This window comes from Marmota flaviventris, chromosome 4 (assembly GCF_047511675.1).
Source record: "Marmota flaviventris isolate mMarFla1 chromosome 4, mMarFla1.hap1, whole genome shotgun sequence".
NCBI classification, from domain to species: domain Eukaryota; kingdom Metazoa; phylum Chordata; class Mammalia; order Rodentia; family Sciuridae; genus Marmota; species Marmota flaviventris.
In genome coordinates this window covers 163,143,599-163,164,986 of record NC_092501.1, presented here as the reverse complement: position 1 = coordinate 163,164,986, position 21,388 = coordinate 163,143,599, and positions in this window count along the sequence as shown.

Below are 21,388 nucleotides of genomic sequence, written 5' to 3'. Positions count from 1 at the left end.
GTGCCATTTCTGACAAAAAAAGACCTCACTCTTAGGTGTGACGGTTTGAATCTGCACGTGTCTTTGGAGGATAGAATTTAATCATAACACTCCCTGGTCCTACCTGTCTGTGAATTTTTATCAATAGGTGTTGAATTGTGTCGTGTAATTATTCTACATCCACTCATGCCGTGACGTGTCTTTCTTGGCTTTTCAATAAAGTGCATTACCTAGGGATGTTTGTGTCTATATTCATGATGGACTTTGGTCTGGCGAATTGGGGTTTCTTTCATGGTTTTATTCTGGCACATCTTTTCCGGCTTGATGCTCGGGAAATACCAGCTTCATAAAACACATGCAAATTGTTCCCTGTTCTACTTCCTGGAAATGTTTGTATACATTTGGTTTTAGTTATTCTTCAGATGGGTGGTAGAGTTCTCCAGGGATGTCATCTATACCTCAGGATCTCTGGGAGCTTTTCCTATTAGGAACTTAATTCCTGATGGTCACTGGATCATCCTGTGGTAGTTCATGCTTCTCCAGAAACCGTCCACTCCGTCCACTCTGACAGTTTGTACAGTGTCACCCATGTTCGTCTGCATCTTTTTTTTTTTCCTTTTTCTTTTCCTTGTGCTGGTCTTGGGTTTATTTTGATCGTCATTTTTTTCTTTTTTCTTTTATTAGTTCTAATCCGTTATACATGACAGTGAAAAGTTCTTCGATTCATTGTACACAAAGGCAGCAGAATTTTTCACTTTTCTGGTTGAACATGAAGTAGGGTCACACCACTCGTGCATTCATACATACACCTAGGATAATGATGTCTCTCTCATTCCACCATCTGTCCTACTATATTGCCTCCTTCCCCTTCCCCTTTGGCCCATCCAAAGTTCCTCCACTCATCCCATGCTCCACCCCCGTTATGGATTAGCATCCACCTATCAGAAAAAAATAGCCCCTCAAGTTTTGGGATTCACTTAATTCATTTAGCATGATGTTTTCCAACTCCATCCATTTACCTGCAAATGCCATGATTTCATTCTCTTTTAATGCTGAGTAATAGTCCATTGTGTACATATACCACAGTTTCTTTATCCATTCAACTATTGAAGGACATCTAGGTTGCTTCCACAATTTAGCAATTGTGAATCGTGCTGCTATAAACATTGAAGTGGCTACATCACTATAGGATGCTGTTTTTAAATCCTTTGGGTATAGACTGAGGAGTGGGATAGCTGGGTCAACAAGACTCCTAAAGTACAAGAAACACAATCAAGAATCAATAAATGGAATGGATTCAAACTAAGAAGCTTCTTCTCAGCAAAATAAACATTCAGTGAGGTGAACAGAGAGCCTACATTTTGGGAGCAAAATTTTGCATGTCAGATTGAGCACTAATCTCCAGGATGTATAAAGAACTCAAAAAACTTAACACCAAAAAAAACAAACAACCCAATCAATAAATGGGCTAAGGAGCTGAACACACTTCTCAGGAGATTTATAACTGATCAATAAATATATAAAAAAATGTCCACCATCTCTAGTAATTAGGGAAATGCAAATCAAAACTACTCTTAAGATTTCATCTCACACCAGTCAGAATGGCAGTTATAAAGAACCCAAGCAACAATAAGTGTTGGCGAAGATGTGTGGGAAAAGGCACACTCATACATTGATGGTGGGACTGCAAATTGGTGCACCAATCTGAAAAGCAGTATGGAGATTCCTTGATCATCAATTTTTGTTTCTGAAAGTGGGAGTTTACTGATGCGGGAACATTCTTCTTGCCTAACATAAGTGTTTGGTGCTATGAATCTCTCTCTAAGCAAGGTTTTCATTGCATTCACAAATTTTGATATGTTGTATTTCATTTTTTGTTCAGTTCCAGATATTTTCTCAATTTTTCCTTTCAGTAGTTGAAATGCATCTCAACGAAATCAAACAGAGAAAAGTAGCCTTTTGTATTCACCCCCGTGTTTGTTATTTCGTTGCTTTCCCCTTATTGCTCTTGACCCTTTCCTTCCAGCACTGTTTTCTTTCTACCTGAAGGACCGACGATTATTTTCACTAACAAGTCTGCTGGCTCTTAGCCTTTCTTTATCCAAAGAAATAATTATTTTGCCTTCCTTTCTGAAGAATTTTTGGTATACATGAGATTTGGTTTTCCTATGTTTTTCCTTTGGGCACTTTAAAAATGTTCCTTCACTGCCTTCGATCTTACGTCATTTCTGTAGGAATTCCACAGTTATTTATACGGTTCCATCTCTGTCAATAAGGTATCAATGTCTTGTGGTCCACTTCAAGTGTTTTCCTTCATCCTTGGTCTGTAGGGCCCCGGGTGGGTGGATGTAGGCGTGGGCTTCTTTGGGTTGCTCCTACCGAGGGTCGCTAAGCTGCTGAAGTCTGTAGGTTCATGTCTGTCACTGCATTTGGATGTTTTCTGTGCCACACTTCATCCTCTCCTTTGGGATCTGATGACATCAATGCTGGCCCTCTCCTAGTCCCTGAAGCTCTCTATTCATTAAAAGTAACAGCAGCAGCAGCAGCACATTTTCTTCTCTCCACTGTTTGCTGCGAGCAGATTCAGTTGATCTGTCTTCAGGTTCCCTGTCACTCGGCTTCCTGGGCACCCTACACACGGTGGCTCTCAGGGCTCCAATCCTGCTCTCACTGAGGGCAGCCTCTGTCCAGGGTCTGTGAGGATGGTTGTCACTTCCGGGTTCCCGAACTTGCTCCCTATAAACTCCTCTGACTTGTGGACTTGCACAAATACCCATCATCCCCGCCTTGAGTGACCAAAGGGTTTCTGACTCTTTATTTGTGCGTGATTCAGTTTACCAAATTCAGCGTCCCTCAAACACTAAGATAAGGGCAACCCCACATGATGGTTTAAACTCTCCAGTACCCAAAGCCCATGTGCTACCTCTCCATGACCTTTGGCAGCCTCTGGGAGGAGATTTTGGGTTTGGAGGCTCTGTGGCATGTGGGGAAGCACCCAGCCACTGCTGCAGGCAGGCCCACCCCTGCCCACTGCCCACTTCTGGCTTCTCTGCCCAGGGGATTTTGGAGATGAGGCCACAGAACACTCTGGAGTCTCTGGTGCCTTTCCAGATGAGTCTTGTCCAACAGCTGACACCCACCCTCCCCACACACCTCAGGGAGGGGCCTGAAGACCAGCAAAGGGATTCTTTCTGGCAAAAGCAATTGGCTCCAATGGAATAAAGTTTACAGTGACTCGAGGAGAGAATCTCTATCTACACTAGGTGAAGGGGAGCAAGTCCCCCTCCACACTGGCTGAAGGCTCACGAGTATCTACACTAAAGAGAGAGGGAGGCCCAGTGGTCCAGACCTTGGATGGGATGGCTGCTGGGCTCACACTTTTGCCCTGAGGCCTATCCCTGATTTTTTTTTTAATTTTCTTTTATTTTCAAAATTTACTTTATAAAACAAAGCAAAACAAAAAAAAATTGGGAACATCAATTTTATCATACAATTTGCGAGAAACAGAAATTTATTAAGAACCATCTCTGCTATGGCAGAGAAGAGCGGGGGGAGGTGTCCGACGCCTCTGGGCCTTGGGCATGTCAGGAAAGTGCCGTAGCACTGAGGTACTCCCACTGCAGAAGGTCTGCAAAGCTCCTCAGGGTGGCCTTCAATGTCTGTTCCTCCTGCCTTGGTGTCCAGTGCAGGGAGGATCAGCGCCTGTTATTTTTGGTTGTGAGGTGTCCCCTGCACAGGCTTCTGGGCTATTACAGAGACATTCGGAGGTGAAGTGATTGGACTTGAAGAGCTGCGAGCTCCAGTACCCTTCCTGGGTTGAGTGGATCACTTGCTGGTTGTTGTAGGCAGGAGAGACTTGGCTGGTTACCTTAGGCAATGGGCCACCGGGGCCCTGTCCTGGAAGTGTTCTTTAACTACCATTCTTATAACTATGAACATGTATGTTTATGTATGCCATATACGTTTGATATGTATATGTGACATTTTGTTATAATAAATGAATTTTTTAATATTTAAAAAAATGGAAAACAAAAAGATTGCAAGCTTTGCATTATTACAAATCTGACCTTGACTTTCAGTTCTGCCACAGCCCAGGTGTATGATCCTGAGCACTTTTGTGAGTCTTTTTCCCCCCCCAAACTTCTAAATGGGAAAGACACTTAATTCAAAACATAAAATAATAATGAAAAAGATTCGTACTCACAAGATAAATATTAATTTTTTTCTCCAGTCTCATTTGCTGTGCCAATAATTCCTGGGGGGAAGTTTAGTGAGTAGAAAATCGTCAATTAAACATTTTTCTTTTCTGATACTTGCTTTTCCTTAACATCTGGCAACATGAAGACCAGGCAATGCAGCCCCTGGTAGACCCCCGAAGGGTCACCTCTGTCCTTCTACCTCTTGTGGGAGTAAGAACAGATCCACACAGTTGGCTGCTGGGGCACCACGACAGGTCCCAGCTCCCCACAGCACTCCCAAATAGTTCTCCCCAGGACTTAGTAATCAAGCTATTGTTCCTTTGTGGTGATTTAAGCTTTGCTGTTGCTGTGAAAGGAAATTAATTTAGATGGAAATTTACTCTTTTGAGTGATTTGCTTTATGTGGGCCCCCGAAGTAGGAACTCTGAAGGAGTCTTTTTGGGTTCAAACTGCACTTAATATTTTCACCACATTATCTTCAGCAATCTGTTCGTTAAAAGCTTCAAATAAAATCTGTTAGAGGCAGTGCACTTGCCAAAGTGAAGCTTTAAGAGTTCGATCCTGTTCACTTACAGAATTTAAAGACATTTCTTAGTAGATTATCGTATTTAAGTGGGACACAGGCTTGAGGCTTTCTGTGATTCACTGGATATTAAATTACCCTTTATGCCTACATGACAGAGCCACGCGCATTTGTGTGTGTAACAGAAGTCAGCCAGCATCAGTTCCCTTCTTTCATGACATGGCAGCGTTCTGAGCTTACAGATATGGGCTTTATTTATAAAACGGTATTTTGCAGTGACTGTACTTCTTGAAAGCCATTAATTGGGAAACACTCTAAAGACCAATGGTATATTGGTTGTAAATTCATCACCAAGAAAGAAAGTGACTATTTAACCAAACCAAAAATTTATGGTGACAAGGAGACATCATTTGATTATGTAATCACTAAAGAACTCATCTTCATAAGGTCATATGGTCATTGGCAAATTCTGGACTGAAGTAATTCAACTTTCTAATAGTCTAAGTAAACCATTTAATGTCAGCCTGCATTTCCCCCTGACTGAGCATGCTTCCTGTCCAGGGTCTTGGTCTCAACCTGTTTTTGTGTGTCATCGGCACACTGCAGTCTGTCAACTGTGTAGACATACAACAATTTCACCCAGAAAGATATACAAAGGAACTTATGATTAAGGTTTTAAAAGTGGTTTTGTGCTTGGGCACCTATTTCAGTGCAATGCATTAACATAGTTATTTAAAGTTAATTAAGTTTCAATAAGAAAGAGAATGAGTTTAGCACTTCAAAATACCCAGACTGGGAATTGTATTAGTGCTCATGATATTGCAAACACTGTCTAAAAGCAAGAATGCTAAGGGCAGTCTATGAAATTAGAATAATATAATTAATGCTGGCACAAAAATAAAATCTACCTTATATATCAGAGAATACCCTTTCCTTAAGGAAAAAATGAAGAAAGTGCAACTGAGGGATACATCTTATTGTGTTGGTAATGGTGTAGTCAGAAAAGCTTCAAAGACAGATACTTTGGCAATGAAATGGGGATAAATAGTAATTCCATCAATGAAAGTTTAATAGAGAGAAACACTTATACGTGTGTTAAGAACGGAACAGAAAAGCAAAAGCAACCATGAGACCCTATGTTCACTTCTTAGTTAATCATGTAAGACAGAAACCCAAACTTTTAGGGTGTTTTTGTCCTAACTGGGGATAAAACTGGTGGTCTCACTAACTCATCAGGACAGGGATTTCTATTGATGGGGTTGTACCATCTAGTCTAGCAAGACTAGAGAATTCCAGAACCCAAACTTACTGCCTGCCACACTTCCTGTTTGTTAGGAAGTCATGGTGGTACGCCACAGCACTTAATACAGCACTTCCAGGCCCACTGGGTGCTTTGATGTAATCACTGGACCCAGAAAAGCTAATTCATCTCTACATAAGATACAGACTTGTTCTAATGAGGACTAAAGGCTGCCTCCTCTGTGATGGCAGGAACCCAAATATCAACCTGCTTAGAGGTTGACGGCCAGCCTTTCTGGGCATGGTGTGAGTGGTGAGGTTAGGATTAGTCTCTGCTGGACCCTGTCTCTTGCCTGTATATCTATAGGGATGTTGGTATTCTTTATTGATTTGTCAGCACTCTTTATATGTTAGACATTAATCCTGTTGTGTCTGCTTAAAACATTAAACATTTCTTTATATAGGCATTGCACCATATTTGTACATTTATACCTTCCTCTATCATTGCTGTCAGTTATTGTGAATGGAACCACCTTTCCAAGTATATGTTCTAAAAGTTCTTTTGTGTTAATGAAGGCTATTGAATATGACTATTCTCACCCAGACCATTGACTGAATCTTTCCTAATGATTATAATGGGTTTGATGCTGCTTTCCAGTAATAAGGTCATGCTGTCTGAGATAATGATCATCTTGCCTCTTTTTTCACAGCTGCATACTAATTTGTTCCCCTCTCCAGCTTGCACTGGGAGTGAGCAGATAATACTAGCCAGAACACGTTTAGCCTTTTCCTGAGGCATTTAGTGTTTCTCAATTAAACTTGACTTATTGCTTTTACTTTTATCATATGATAAACATATTAATCTACTTATACTTTACCATTCTTCTTTTTTTTTTTTTTTAACCAGGAACAGTCTTTGAATCTTAAAAAGGTATTTCAGCATTTGCAAAGATCTTTTCTTTTTCACTTTAGATCTACAGCTATGATAAATTATATCAATACATTCCTTGAATCTGAATAAGTACTTAGATTGGATTCACCACATTTTAATCAATTTTATCATTCTTTTAAAGGTGTTTCTGAATTCTATGTGCTAATAGGATATTTATTTACTATTCATAAGGAATTGGTCTGAAAATGTCCTCTGGGGCCAATCTTTTCATTTTTATTATTTTATTTCTTCAAATAAGTCATCAGCTTTCCTTCTCATGTATAATTTGGAATAATGTGATTTCCACTGAAATAATATTTTTTTTGAAGATTTTATGGAATATACCTTGGAACCAAGTAGGCCCAATGCTCTTGGTTAAGAAGTCATCAAGGGAACTCTTCCAATTTTCCTATGAAAATTGAACTACTTAAATTTTCTAACTTGTCTGGAGTCTCTCAGGTGGACGGCCTTATTGTAGAAACACCTTCCCCTCCTGGCTGCAGATATGCTGCTTGTGCCGGTGTCTCCTGTGCATATGCAGTGGAGCGCCCCAGGAGCCTTCTCACCTCCCCTGCCTAGCACCCTGCCAGCATGAGTCAAGTGGCCCTGGTGGACTTTGTCTCTCTCCTGAGGTGGACAGGAAGTGCTGAGGTTTCCTCGTGTTAGCTGGGGCTTTTTATAGTTAACTTCTAGCAAAGGCCAGGATCAAGCCCCGGTGTGTCCGGCTTCACATACACCTGTCTTTCGACACTAGTTCATCTGTCCACTGTCTGGGAAACAGCTGAACAAGTCTAGGGGATGTCTCTGTGGATACTGCTCTTTCTACCAAGTGGCTATTCTTCTGTAATACATAGAATACCTTACTCAAAAGTAAGTGAAAGCAGATTGCAGTATCAACACTATCAATATTAGAGGCAGTTTACAGTGTATAGTATTCATAAGGCTGACCAAATATTTTGAGCTGGGCTTCATAAAGCCCTTTGGTTACAGTTGATTTTCTCTCATTTAATCTTATATGTAATAAAAATCAACATTATTTCTTTAAATCACATAGGGAATCATGGAAAGCTCTTATGCTTACCATATGACACTCAAGGCAAAAATGCTATGTCTGGAGTGGGTCATGTGACTTTGTAAGACTCAGAAGAAAGGAAATTCTGGGGAAGGCGCTTGCTTAGAAATCATTAGAAGCTGTGATGAGAGCAGCAGAAGATAGCACTGAGCACGCTGCTCTTCCAAGTGCCCTGCAGTCCTGAGCCTTCCTGACTCAGGTTCTGGGCTCGACCCTGCAGGTCGGATTTTGCCAGGTCTGCCTCTGGTCTCAGTTGGAGCACACTGGTGATTGGCTTTCGAGCCCTTAGATGAGATGGCTGGACAGTTACTCTGTTCCTGGCGCTACACTAACTTAGAGCGTGTTCATGTTCTCTTCCCACTTGAGCTGTTCATACGTTCTTGATAACTCATTTAGTCTCATTCCATATGACTCTCAGTGTTGGCACTAGTTATCATTGTTACAAGTCCCCATCTAGCTGCTCCTAGAAGTGGATAGCATAACAACCCCAACTCTTCCCTTTTCAAATGATTTCCAGGTACATCAGTAGTCAAAGCAAATCAATGCAAAGGCAGGTTTTAAAAGAGAGCCTTGTAACAGCATTTAACTCCTGAGCTAGAGAATGGAAGATACTACACAAATGAAAAATTGCATTACTCCTTTCGCGAGGATGGGTGGCCCTGGGAGGCATGCTCACCACGTGACACACGAGGCCGCAAGTCAAGACTGAGGTCACCAAGGAACACTTTAATCCCTTCCTCAGGCAGCTCCAAACCCTCGGACCAACTCAACCTCTTTCTACTCCAAGTGGTGTGAAGATGAGTCTTTGATGAGTAGCCACCAGTTGGGTTCTGAAATCATTTTAAATCACTAAACATATGAAACTGCCTATGAGGAATAACTAGAAATTATTCTTCTATTGGAAAAGATGGAGAAATTGTGATATAAACCCAGTAAACACTCTCTAAATCCACAGTCAAGGACCAGCATCCCAAGGAACCTCACAGGTCTTCTTTTAATCTGCCATAGAAATGATCTATGATATTTGAAAAATTTTCACAGTTTCGATTTTTAGCTTACTTTTATAATACCACGGTCTGAGTGTTTTTTGCGCACATGAAGAAGACAACATATGGGGGTAAGCTTATCCTGACCCATTGTTAGGGAATTTGACTTGGACTGAATTTATTCTCTTTCAAGGTGGAGATGACATTTTCAGCTTAGGTTTGCATGAAATTAGAACAAGCACATCTATTTCACAAATCTGTAGATTATGGGACAAATGGGATCTTAAATCTAATTAAAATAACCTCTTATTTTTACAATTAGAAGAAAGCAAAGCCCCTAAAGTGAAGTTACTTGCTTACAGAGATGTAATTAGGACTGGAGAAAGAGATTCCTGCCTTTGGTACCTTCTATAGCATGGTGCCATCTTGGTAAAATGCAAACCATGGTAAATCAAAGTAGCTCCTTCAAATTATTCACTTATTTATTTGGGCTTACTTTTGCCCCAGTCTGGCTGGGCACAAATCACGAGCCACTCAAGAGGAACAAACTTTATTTCTGAACTCCACCAGCACACTCCACACACGCTCCCCAGGAACTCTCCCGAATGCCACACTGCTCCTCCAGGAACCACCAACCGGAAAAATCCCCCCTCCAGCACTTCCCCAACCAATGCGAACTCTTCAGGAATCCCCACGAGAGCTCAACCGGAATTCAACAGGAACTCCGCGAGAACTCAAAAGTCATCACCTTAATGGCTCGCTGGCATCACCTCTCAACCACTACTTCTGGCAAAAATGCCATGCGTCATCCCGACTCGGCTGTGGCCCTCAACATACTTTAGTATAATTAAATAATTTCATTACTTTAGCCATAACTCAGAGTGAGCCTCAAGCATCCCACATACATGTTATATCTGAAAATTTAAAAACCCTATGTGTTAGTCAGCTTTCTGTCACTGTGACCAAAACACCCACCAAGAACGACTTAGAGAAGGAAAAGTTTTTATGGCTCATGGTTTCATAGGTTCAGTCCATGGCTGCCCAGTTCTGTTTCTCTGGCCGGAGGAGAGGCAGAAGGAGTGGAAGAGAGAAGCTGCTCAGGTCATGGCAGCTGGGAGACAAGATGGAATTCCAAGGTTTCCTCTCCAGACACCTACTTCTCGCCATCTCCACCTGCCTATAGTTACTACTAGTTAAAATTGTTAATCCATCAAATGGACTAATCCACTGATGGGTGATGAGGTTATAGCTGTCATAACCTGACCATTTCGCTCTGAGCACTCCTGCATTGTCCCTCATGTGAGATTACTGGGACACACCTCCTATGGACACCATAACACCATAAGAAAAGGAAATAATGTCGAATATTACAAAACTGGTGTTGAACTCTGGGTAACTGAAATACAGGTGTTTTGTTTCCTTTTGGTTATTTTATGGATTTTTAAAGTTCCCATGTGTCTTTGGTCAGAATTTCCTAAGTGTTAGAGAAGCGCTTGTGCTTGGCACAATTTCTCCACCTGAGAGGGGTGTGGGCGAGATGGTGCCCTCTGCAGGGGTCGCCTGGGGATGATGGGCTGTTCCAGGCGAACGGAGATTAGCAAGGAAGCTGCCAAACTGAATGTGATCCCTGATGCAGCTTTGCCCTTTGTCTTCTGAATCTTCATGGAAGTCATCACGTTTTTGAAGACGTGAGTGTGAGTGGACTTTAACAGAGTGAATAGTAAAGGGACCCAGATCTCCACATGCATCAGCATGAAGCAGCCTTAGGCCTGGCACTCAGATGCAGAAGTGTAGATCAGACCACAAACTCAGAGAAAATAGTGGGGTGGGGGGGTGATTCTATCACTAAACCTGGGGCTCAGGGCTTCAACTTCCCCAAATTGCATATGGGTTATGAAGAGGTTGGGGGAGAGGGAGACCAGAGACACATTGGAGAGAACAGAGATTGACTGTGGGGGACAATACTTGTCCTAGGGATTCTCTCTCCAGATTAGAGTAAGAAGGTAAAGCTGCATGAGGTTGGCATCACAGAGTTGTGAGATGAGCTTCTCTCTTCCACTCCTTCTGTGGATGCACTTCTCAGGAGCAGCAAGTTCAGAGCGAGAATATGATACAAACCACTGGATTGATGAGATCTTGCAGGGAGGGAGGGATGCAGCAAGAAGAAGATAGAGGAAGGAGGGAATAATAAACATTGCTGTCACCTCAGTCACAAGGGCGGGAACAGGAGTGATTAGGGGCTGACAACCCCTGGAGGTCTCACAACATGTGCAGAAACTAAGATCTAGCTCTTCAGCTGGTCCAGGAGGAAGAATCTGAAATTGGCATGTAGTACTGTGGTCACAGATGTGACTCATCTGCTTTATTTTTGCAGCTCCCAGTGACCCCAATATTATCATATCTCTTCCACAGTCAGTATTTATAAAGAAAAGAGATATACAGTTTGGTGTGTTTTTAATTTCAAAAGATGTGCATGTATAATAAGTTTATCCAACAATGTTTCCCTTTGAATTTTTCCTTATTTCCTCCATGTACATTGCCTGGTCTTTTTGTTCTTCTTTGTTTCAGGTAAACAACAAATATAACATATGCTTATAAGCAATGAAATATCAAATTAAGGATGAAATTTCATTCACAATAGCACCAGAAAAAATACTAATGAACAAGTTTAAGAGAAAGAAGAGAATACTTCTATATTAAAATCATAAAGCTTTTCTGAAAGAAATCAAAGAAAATATCCATTAACAAACTGATATACACCATTTCTTTGTGGATGGAGAGACTCGGAATTGTTTAAAGGCATTTCTGCCCATTTCAGTTTAATCCCTATCAAAATTCCGTCAGGCTTTTTGTTCCCAGAAATTAATAAACAAATTTAAAAATTTACATTGAGATCCATAGAAGAACCAAACATTTGGGAAAAGACAAAGCTGGGGGTTTTCACTTACCAACCTCAGCACTCAATGTAAACCTCGAGTTCTGAAGACACTGCAAACCGACATGTGGACAGACGGAACAGAATTGAGAGTCTAGAAATAAATATTTATATTTATAGTCAATTTATTTCTGACTCTGTTGCCAAAAATATTCACTGGGTGGAAGGAGAGTCTGCCCAACAGATGGTGCTGGGACAACTGGATGGCAATATGCAAAGATGAGCTCAGCCTGCACCTCACTCCACCCCAAATTAGCTCTGAAGGGATCCCAGACTTCAGTGAAGTAGCCAAAACAATGACTGAGGAAGAAAACAGATGAGAAAATGGAGATAACAGGCCAGGTGGCAATTTCTTAGATATGACACTAAAAACACAGCTCATAAAAGGAAAAAATATATAAATTGAACCTCCCCAACATTCAAAATTCAAAATTCACATTTCAAATAAGACCATTGAGGAAATGAGATGATAAGAACCAGATGAAAGAAAATATTTCCATAATGTTTATCCAATAAAGAATTTACAAACAACACTTACAACTGAAAAATAAGATAAACCAATAAAAAATTGGGCAAAAGGTATGTTTTAATACCAAGGGCTAGTAAATATGTGAAATGATGTTCAAAATCATTAATCATTAGGAAAAGGTGAATTAAAACCACAATACCGACACAATGGAATATTACTCAGCATTAAAAGAGAATAAAATTATGGTATTTACAGGTGAATGGGTGGAGTTGGAGAATGTCAGGCTAAGCAAAGCTATCCAATCCCCAAAACCAAAGGCTGTGTTTTCTCTGATAAGTGGATGCTGATCCAACGGGTGGGGGCATGGGGAGAATGGAGGAATTTTGGACTGGGCAAAGGGGAGGTAGTGGTGGGGATGGGGCAGGAAGGATGGTGGAATGAGATGGATATCATTACCCTAGGTACATGTACAATTGCACAAGTGTTGTGACTCTACATCGTTTACAACCAGAGAAATGAAAAGTTGTGCTTCATTTGTGTGTAATGAATTGAAATGCATACTGCTGTCATGTATAACTAATTAGAACAAATTTAAAAAACCATAATGCCATACCACTTTATGCCCACAGAATGGTTGTAACAAAGGGGACAGACTAAAAGTAATACTGGCAAGAACATGACAAGATGGCCACCCTCACACAAGTTCTTTTGTGAGCATGAAGTGGTATAGCTACTCTGGAAAACAGTTTAGCAAATTACCAAAAAATTGAAGGTGAAACTACCATGTGACCCAGAGATTCTCCTGATAGGTGTCTACACAGAGAAATGAAAATATATGTCTGCCTGAAGTCTTGCATGTGAATCTTCATGGCACCTTATTAACGACACTCCCAACCTGGAAATAACCTGATGCTCACCAACGGGAGCCATTGGTCAGACCTGTGGCACAGCTCCACAGCAGGGTGCCTCTCAGCAGGCCGGCAGTCTACTGAGGTCCTCACACACTGGATGAACCTCAGAAGCTTCCAAGTGAAAAGCCAAAAACAAGAAAACATGAAGTGCATGATTACCTTTACATGCAATGTCCAAGAAAAGTAAATTGATAGAGACGGGAAGAGAATTGGTGGCTTCCTGGGGCTGAGGGTCTGAGTAGGCATGAGGGATGTCATTCAGTCTGTGAAAGCATTCTAAAATGGATTTTTAACGATGGTTTCATCCTGGGCCAAAGTTCTAAATATTATCAAAAGGTATATATGAAATAGGTGAATTTTGTAATATGTAAAACATACCTGAGGAAAGCTATTAAGGAAAGCTACATATGCATGTCAGGTTAATTGATTTGGATACTTGCTGTCTCTCAATAAAGAATAAAACAGAGTCAATGGGTTCTTCAAGTCACAAAATAGAGGAGAGTGATTGGATCCATAGGCCCACAAGCCACATGTCAACTAGCACAGAGCTGATCTGTGGAGATATGTTTGTTTCTGAAATTTCACTGCCTGTGTTCTTAATATTTTGAATATGTTTAAAAAGTGGGGATATTATTTCCTTACTCACCAGCGCTGAGTTCAGAATGACAGATCAGAGCTTCATATAAGGTCATTTCTAATTACTGTTTAATGGATTATTACTAAAAGCTATGATCTAAGCATGATGGTTATTAATTTTCAGGTAATTCATGATCTATTTTGGTAACTCAGAATCATGAATTTATTTTAGTGATCCTCAATTTAGGCCTAGAAAGAATTTGATAATCTGTTAATAGTGGAGAAAACAAAAAAAAAACTGCAGAACATTTACTTTGTCACTTTCAGGTAAGACTATTGATAAGTGAAAGTGGAATTCATTCACTGTAAGTTTAAAACACAGGATGGATCAGGTTGAATGGCAAGTCTGGATCCAACAGTGTGGAATAGCCCTGAATAGGGCTGAGTCAACCCACCAAGAAGAGCTCACCTGGCAGCCACAGGGGGCGGGTGGAGAGGCCCACACTTGGCCCAGCACTCTGCCGCTGCAGTCCTGCTGTTCTTAAGAATTTCCTAGGAGGGTGGCTCCACATTTTTGTCTTCACGGCCCCTGGTATCAGGCAGCCAGTGTCTGAAGAAAGCAGGTATCTGTAGAGAGGGGCGCTCCACTGGGCTGGTTTCACCTTTGCTGTCCTCCTACCAGGAAGTGCGTCCTCTGCATGCTTAGAGTTAGAGCAGCCAAATAATGCCCCTTCCTGTGGTTGAACCCAAGCCAGGGAAATTTCATGAACCTGCTACCTCAGAATTACCATTCTGTTCAATGTGATGAGTTCTGTGCAGCCAGCAAAGTACCCCCACCAGTGACCCCCTGAGAGGCATGGTCCAAACTGCATTGCCTCTGCTGTGCCAGAGGACTGTTCACTGCAGGGACAGGCACCTGTCAGCCTCAGGGGCATGGGGAGGGAAGGGCAGCTGCTCTGGTCTCACTGCTGGAGGCTACTCCACTCACAGTGACACTGTGGATAGAGAAGGAGGAGGAGGAGGAAGAGGTGTCAGACGGGATAAGCGATGCTTATTTTGAAACCAAAGTCCATAAATTATGTTATATCAGACGCACTTGTGAAGGCAAGCTGGTGCCTTCTGCTGGGATGGTTAGCTGCTGGATTTACAGGAAGGCCAAGCTCTGTAGAGAGAAAGCGTGTTCAGGAGAGCACACACATTCTGGGAAGTAAAAATGTCACTTCTCTCAGCTTCATTTAAAACAATGCTTCTTTTCTCTTTTCCATCTTTCTCCTCCTTGACGCCCTCACCCAGTCCTCCTTCGCCCCCACTGAAGGAATCCAGTTGCAAGGCTTCCAAGGACCCTTTTCACTAACCGGCACGCGCCCATGCTACCACAGTGAGCAGACCTTGCTGCCCGTGTTGCCCCAGGACACGTTGCTGCTCTCTTGTCAGCAGGAAGTCGGTCCACCAGTCTTCCCGCAGGCGGGGGTCTGTAGGGTGACCGATGGGGCCTAAGGAAGCCTCTCCCTCCCTGTCTTCACATGGCTGTCTTCCTGGAGTAGGCACCCCCGGCTGCATTGTGCTCTCAGTTAACATCTGCAAGATCCTGTTGCAAAGAAGGCCACATTCTGAGGTCCCAGGGGTTAGGATTTTGACAGACTTTTATTTAATTATTATTATTATTTTTTATCTTGAGAGCATAATGTAACTCATAACTAACACTTATTTGTGTGATTATATTCATCTGTGTACTATTTCTAAAATACTTCCTACTTCTGTCCAAGAGCATACTTTAAATTCTAAATGGAAGATTTAAAAATTAATGAAAACCTCTAACTTGGTTATATGCAGAGAAAATGATCTGGTTTATTAATTTTTCTTTTACTTGGAAAGTAAAAGAAAATTGTAAATCAGAACAGTGTTGTGTAACTTTTCAGTGATTACACATTTTTTCAATTCTTTCTGTGTAAAGTTCTTTTAAAAGTAATCTTAGTTTGCTGATTGCAGCAAGATTCGACATTCGGGCAATATTCAAGTACCATATAATAAGAAAACCATGACATAGGCAATGGGATATTAATAAAATAAAAATAAATGTTTCAAATAGATTAAAATGTACTCATGAATGGGCTTTCAATGGTTTGCATATTACATTGCTTTGCTTCCATTTTCTAAATATTTACCTTGGTTTCCATTTAATATTTTGCATATACTTATAGTAATACATTTTTCTATAACAAAATCCTACTAGAAAGTATTGCTTTACTTTGCATTTTTCAAGATTTCTAAGCCTAAGAAATGCTCAAAGTCAAAGATCCATCATTGGAATAGCAGCATCCTATTAGCTTGAATGATTCTGATGACTGTCCATGATGGCCTCACGGGCGCCCTTCACAGAGGGCTGATGATAACGCACCATCCATTCTATGGGGGACACAAAAATGATGAGTGAGGATGGGTATGCCCCAGGTGGCAGGGCACCTAAGTACTTCTGCTCCCTTCCCATGGACAGGAGGTGAGATTTTAATTTAAGACCCGAGTGGCCAACTCCAACAATGGGAGCAAGTGTGACGGGGGCAGGGTAGCTTCTTTTTCGAGGTGCATCTTCCATGCCAGCACACTCATTCCTAAGGAACCACACTCCAAATGTAAGCATGGGTCTAGAGGAATTACCATCCATTTCCCAAACAGTGCTTCAATACAGGGGATGAAGTTGGAATGAAGGGTGCTTTTATTATTTGGGTGCTGTTACGCCTTTGAGATCTTGTGACTTTGAGCTAGAAAGCCTGTAATGATCGTCATCATCACAATGATAGTTACCATAAGGAAGATGGTAGCCAAGACCAGCTGGGTACCAGTGTTCAGAGTTTAAAATCAGTATCTGAGAGTTCCATCACTGCCCTTTCAAATGCCTCAGTACGTGAGCACACCCTCTTCTGAAATGTCATTATGTCTTTTTGCACGTGAGTCTGCCATCCCTGCCCCACGTGGATGGATACATGAAAGCCACCTATCCCAGGCAATTGCCACCGCCACCCTAGAGGACTGATGCATGGGCCCTGGAGAAGACAGGCTGACAGAGCTCACCAGAAACTCAGATTTAAATTGGAGAAAATGGACATGTGGTGGTAACTAGATGAGAGGCCATAAAAACAGATATGGAGGGTGGCAGATTCAAATTACAGCAGGATGCTAGTGTGGGAAGCAGAAGACACCTTCTGTGGAGGCAAATGGTGTCATTCTCATTGTGTCCATATACACATTGCATTTGGAGAAATTCATCTGTGTGACTGGGGTGCTTCCTGTTCTTTATTTATTCTTTATATGACTTTAAATAGACTTCCTTAACTCAATCTTTGGAGTGGACACCTTGTTGTGTGACTTACATGTCACAATATGTCACCATAGCCAGCAACATCAGAAGAGTTGAGCATCTATATTTTTTTGAGAATGAAGATGAATTCTAAGACGCCTATATTAGAACATTTCCAAATTACCATGTTTACATTATCTTTACCACTGGAGTATTGTCTTCCAAAGTTCTAACACAGGTGGTAGAAGGAAATAAGAGTTCCTGAGAAAGTTGAATTCTGGAAAGAACACATCCATTTCTAAATAAGTATATTTAACAACAAATGCATTGGTTACAATTGAGTGATTATAAGAAGAAAATAAGTGTAGATCTATTTTTAAAAGCTTTTTAGTTCCATTTAAAAATGATACTTTACCAAAATTACATTTGTTTTTCAAAATGATATTATGTCTTCATGCTTGAAAATTTCTAGTAATGTATTTTCTCTATAGGATCCTCTCAAGTATGCGTCAGAGCATGGGAACTGTTTTCCCATAGAGCATACAGTATAAAATAGCACTATTGACTTACTTCATTCTTAGTCCCCAAACAATTCATGGGTCACCCAATGTTTAGGACTCATTTTACAGTGGTTAAAATGTACTGAGCAAATCATAAGACTGGTTGCAATCTTTTTTCTGCCAAAATTACATGTAGAATGTTGGTTAAGTTGTAAAATTAAAAGGAAGCTCCTGAATTTGTAGAGCCATTATATGATTCTGATACGATTGTTACTAAAACTTGAAGAGCATTTAGAGCTTTTGATTCTACTATTTAAGCTGGTCTACTAAGCATTTGTATAAGTGGTTTCTTCACACTTGTTAGATTACTGTGAGGCTAGGATTTCTGCTTCATTATGTCATCAAAACGTTACTAATCACCCTATAAATTACAAGTTGATGGATTTCAAGGCACCCATGGCATACTCGATGAGGTCCCATCAACGTTCTTTGATCTTGGTGTGATTTCATGAGCGTTCCAAGAGCTCAGAGTCGTCTGCAGTTCTGCGCAGCCCTGGTACTGTAGCTCTGTGGCAGCGCAGTCCTTCATGTCTGCTGCTTCTCAGTGTAGTACCGCCGATGGCCCGGCTCAGCAGAATGTAAGGTGTCTGCAGCAGCCTTGGTAACAGGACAGCCACTCCCGAATGTCGTGGCGTTGTCTCCGCATTTCATTCCAGTTTGAAGAAAACAGTCACTTGCTCAAGTGCCTTGTGAGATCTAGACCTGATCCCTTACGCTGACACCACCAGGTAGCACTGTCTTGTTCAGCATGCGAAGCGCACCTCAGGTCCCCCCACATAGCTAACTCTTGCTCAGTTGATGCATTTTATAAAGGAGTCACTGCCTCTCAGTGAGGTCACTAGAGAGAACAACTAAATTTGTTTTATTTTTAAATAAATGCATCATGATTTAAAATAAACTCACTAAGAATTAAAGCCTTTAGCATTCAGACATAGAAAGTATGTTTTGTTTTATGTAAGAGAGTAGCTAAGACTTCATCTTCCCCCCAGTATAATATCAAGCGAAATTTCTTATTATCCAGAAAAAAATACTGGGATCCTATTCATTAAATGTAATATGTTCATCTATTGCTTTACTTCTTGGACTCATTAACTGCTACTTTATCTCAAAAAAAGCCAGTGACATAAAGTTCTTACTCAATTTGAAGATTCACTTTCAAGTTCCAATATGGGAGTGTTGGATCCTACCTGGATCATGAAACGACTCTCACACAACAATAATCAACACACCTGCGTGACGCCTTCAGCCTCTTTGACATCATTTTTAGAACAGTATTGTGCTTCTTCACCATTTAATAATGTGTAAATGATAAGTATTTCAGGAAAATTGGCCTTTGCCTTAGCAGCTGGGGACACCTGTTTCCTGAGGAGGCTTGGGCATTGGAAAGTGCTCAGGGGACAACCTGCAAGAGCAGGATCTTACAAGAGCAGGGTCAGGGGTCACAGGAGTTGGGGCATTGGTTAGACTTCTTTTTTCCTTGCCTATAAAATAGAAATGATGACTTCTGTTTTGGCCATTTCCCATGGCTATTCCCAAGGTCAAATGAAATATTAGATTTCAAATCAATTTGAAAATTTGGGAGTGAACTACATGTTCAAAGATCAAAGGAAAATACACAGAGAAAGATCAGACACCAATATGCTTTTCAGAATTATTTTAGAATAAAAATTACTTCATGAGGATAAAATTAAGCAAATAATTTCCTAACTAAATTAAATGAATAAAAAGAACACTGGTTTATGGGAATGTTGGTTTTATTAATATTACTGGCTATTTTTGCCTTTGAAGGGCTTGAAAGTAAGGCTGGGGTGTTTCAGAAACTCCTGTGAACTGAGTCCACCGGGTCATTGTCCTGAGCCCACACTCTTCCTGACATATTTGTCTCAGTGACTCACAGAAGGGCATCTTTGGGGGAAGCTGCTTTTCTGCTTTTTCATGCATCAGCCTTTGACTATAAGATCCCTGAGCTTAAAGATCAAGATATTAGGTTAAGACCCAAAAGGGCGATTTATATAATCTTTTATTTCTGAATGTTGTGGTTTTCCAGTCATGTAAAGGGTATTTCCTACAGCTTGGTTCTGGGATGAAGAAGCTCTCGGGCTGAACTCGCCAAGAGCAGGTTGGGGAGTCCTGTGATTCAGTTCAGTTGTGACTCTCCAGGTGTCAGGGTGGTGCTGTGGTCAGTGGCTATGCAGACTGGTCCAGAATGCTTAATTTGAAGATTCACTTTCAAGTTCCAATATGGGAGTGTTGGATCCTACCTGGATCATGAAACGACTCTCACACTGCAATAATCAACCTGCAAAACGCCTTCAGCCTCTTTGACCACATTTTTAGAACAGTATTGTGCTTCTTCACCATTTAATAATGTGTAAATGAGGGAAGAGGGAAAACAGGTCCATTTCTTGACACCCCTGGACTGGGATCCTGCAATAGTCGATCCTTCTGTATCATGACTACACATCTTGGCATTTCCTGTCTTCCTCCTTCAATTTCATTATGAATTATGCTTTATAGCTGGGCCTTTTCAGAACTGGTTCCTAATATACTGTACTAAGTCCCAAAGAGTGCACACCTCGGAGCTGTTAATTAAAAGGGCCTGCTGGTATAAATAAACACATATGCTGCTGATTAGCCACCCTTTAGGGGGTCAACAGTGGGGAACTCCTGCTGCGCTTCTGTTAATTGTTGTCCAAAATTTCAACAGGAACTGTCTAATGATCTCGTCTGGTCTTGGCCATCTGGCCCTCTGAGTTTATTTGCCAGTAAATAGTCACCCTTTAGAGAAAGAGGAGCTTCTCTTATAAGAAGGATATCTTCTAAGATATAACCTAGTCATCCGTGTGTGTTTGTGTGTGTGTGTGTGTGTGTGTGTGTGTGTGTAGGAACTGATTTATCTGAGTTCACTAGTAAAACCCTGCACTTAATTTTACATTATTCTTTAGATGTAATCTGATGTCATCTGCTTTAAAAATTAGCTGCAAAATGGGTAGGGTTTTTTTGTTTGATTATATTAATAGTGTTAGATGAAATTAGGAGCTATTAGAATGCTTATTTTGGTCATAAATAATGAGCAGTCCTTCTAATAATTAATATTTATGACTCATTCTGGACAATGCGATGTGTCTCATTCTCCCAGTGAGGCACTGGGGAATGGATTTCAGGTGTGAAGCCTCTTCTTCACATATTCTAAAACAGATTGAGGATTTTTGCTGTCATTAGTCTTCTAAATATCACAAGGCTACCCTCTTAGCTTGCTTTTCACTACATCATTACATGTTTAGCTGAATGTTACATAACAGAAATAATGGTCTAATAGGAGCTAAAGTGCGAAGAGAGGTCATTCACAGCAAGGCACTGTTTTGCAGGATTCTCTGATTTGTCTCATTTTCCAGGAGATGTGGAAGTCTGGGTGGATAGGGGGGGGAGAGGTCTTTCCCTGGGGTGCTTATGCACATAGTTTTTCATAGATAATCATGTGCTGAAGAGGAGAACATAATTGGCCATAATCCACCTGCTGATGTGTGCAACGTGCTGATGGGCCGTGGGAGGAGGCCTGATGCAGCCCCGGTCCTTCCTAAGCAGGGGCAGTGGGAGCCAGAGGGGCAGCGCCCGCGCTCCGCACCGAATTGTGTTACCTTCTATCAAACGCACCCTATTCTTTCTAGATTTTCAAGCTACTCTTTTTTTCCAGATGATACATTTTCCCCATA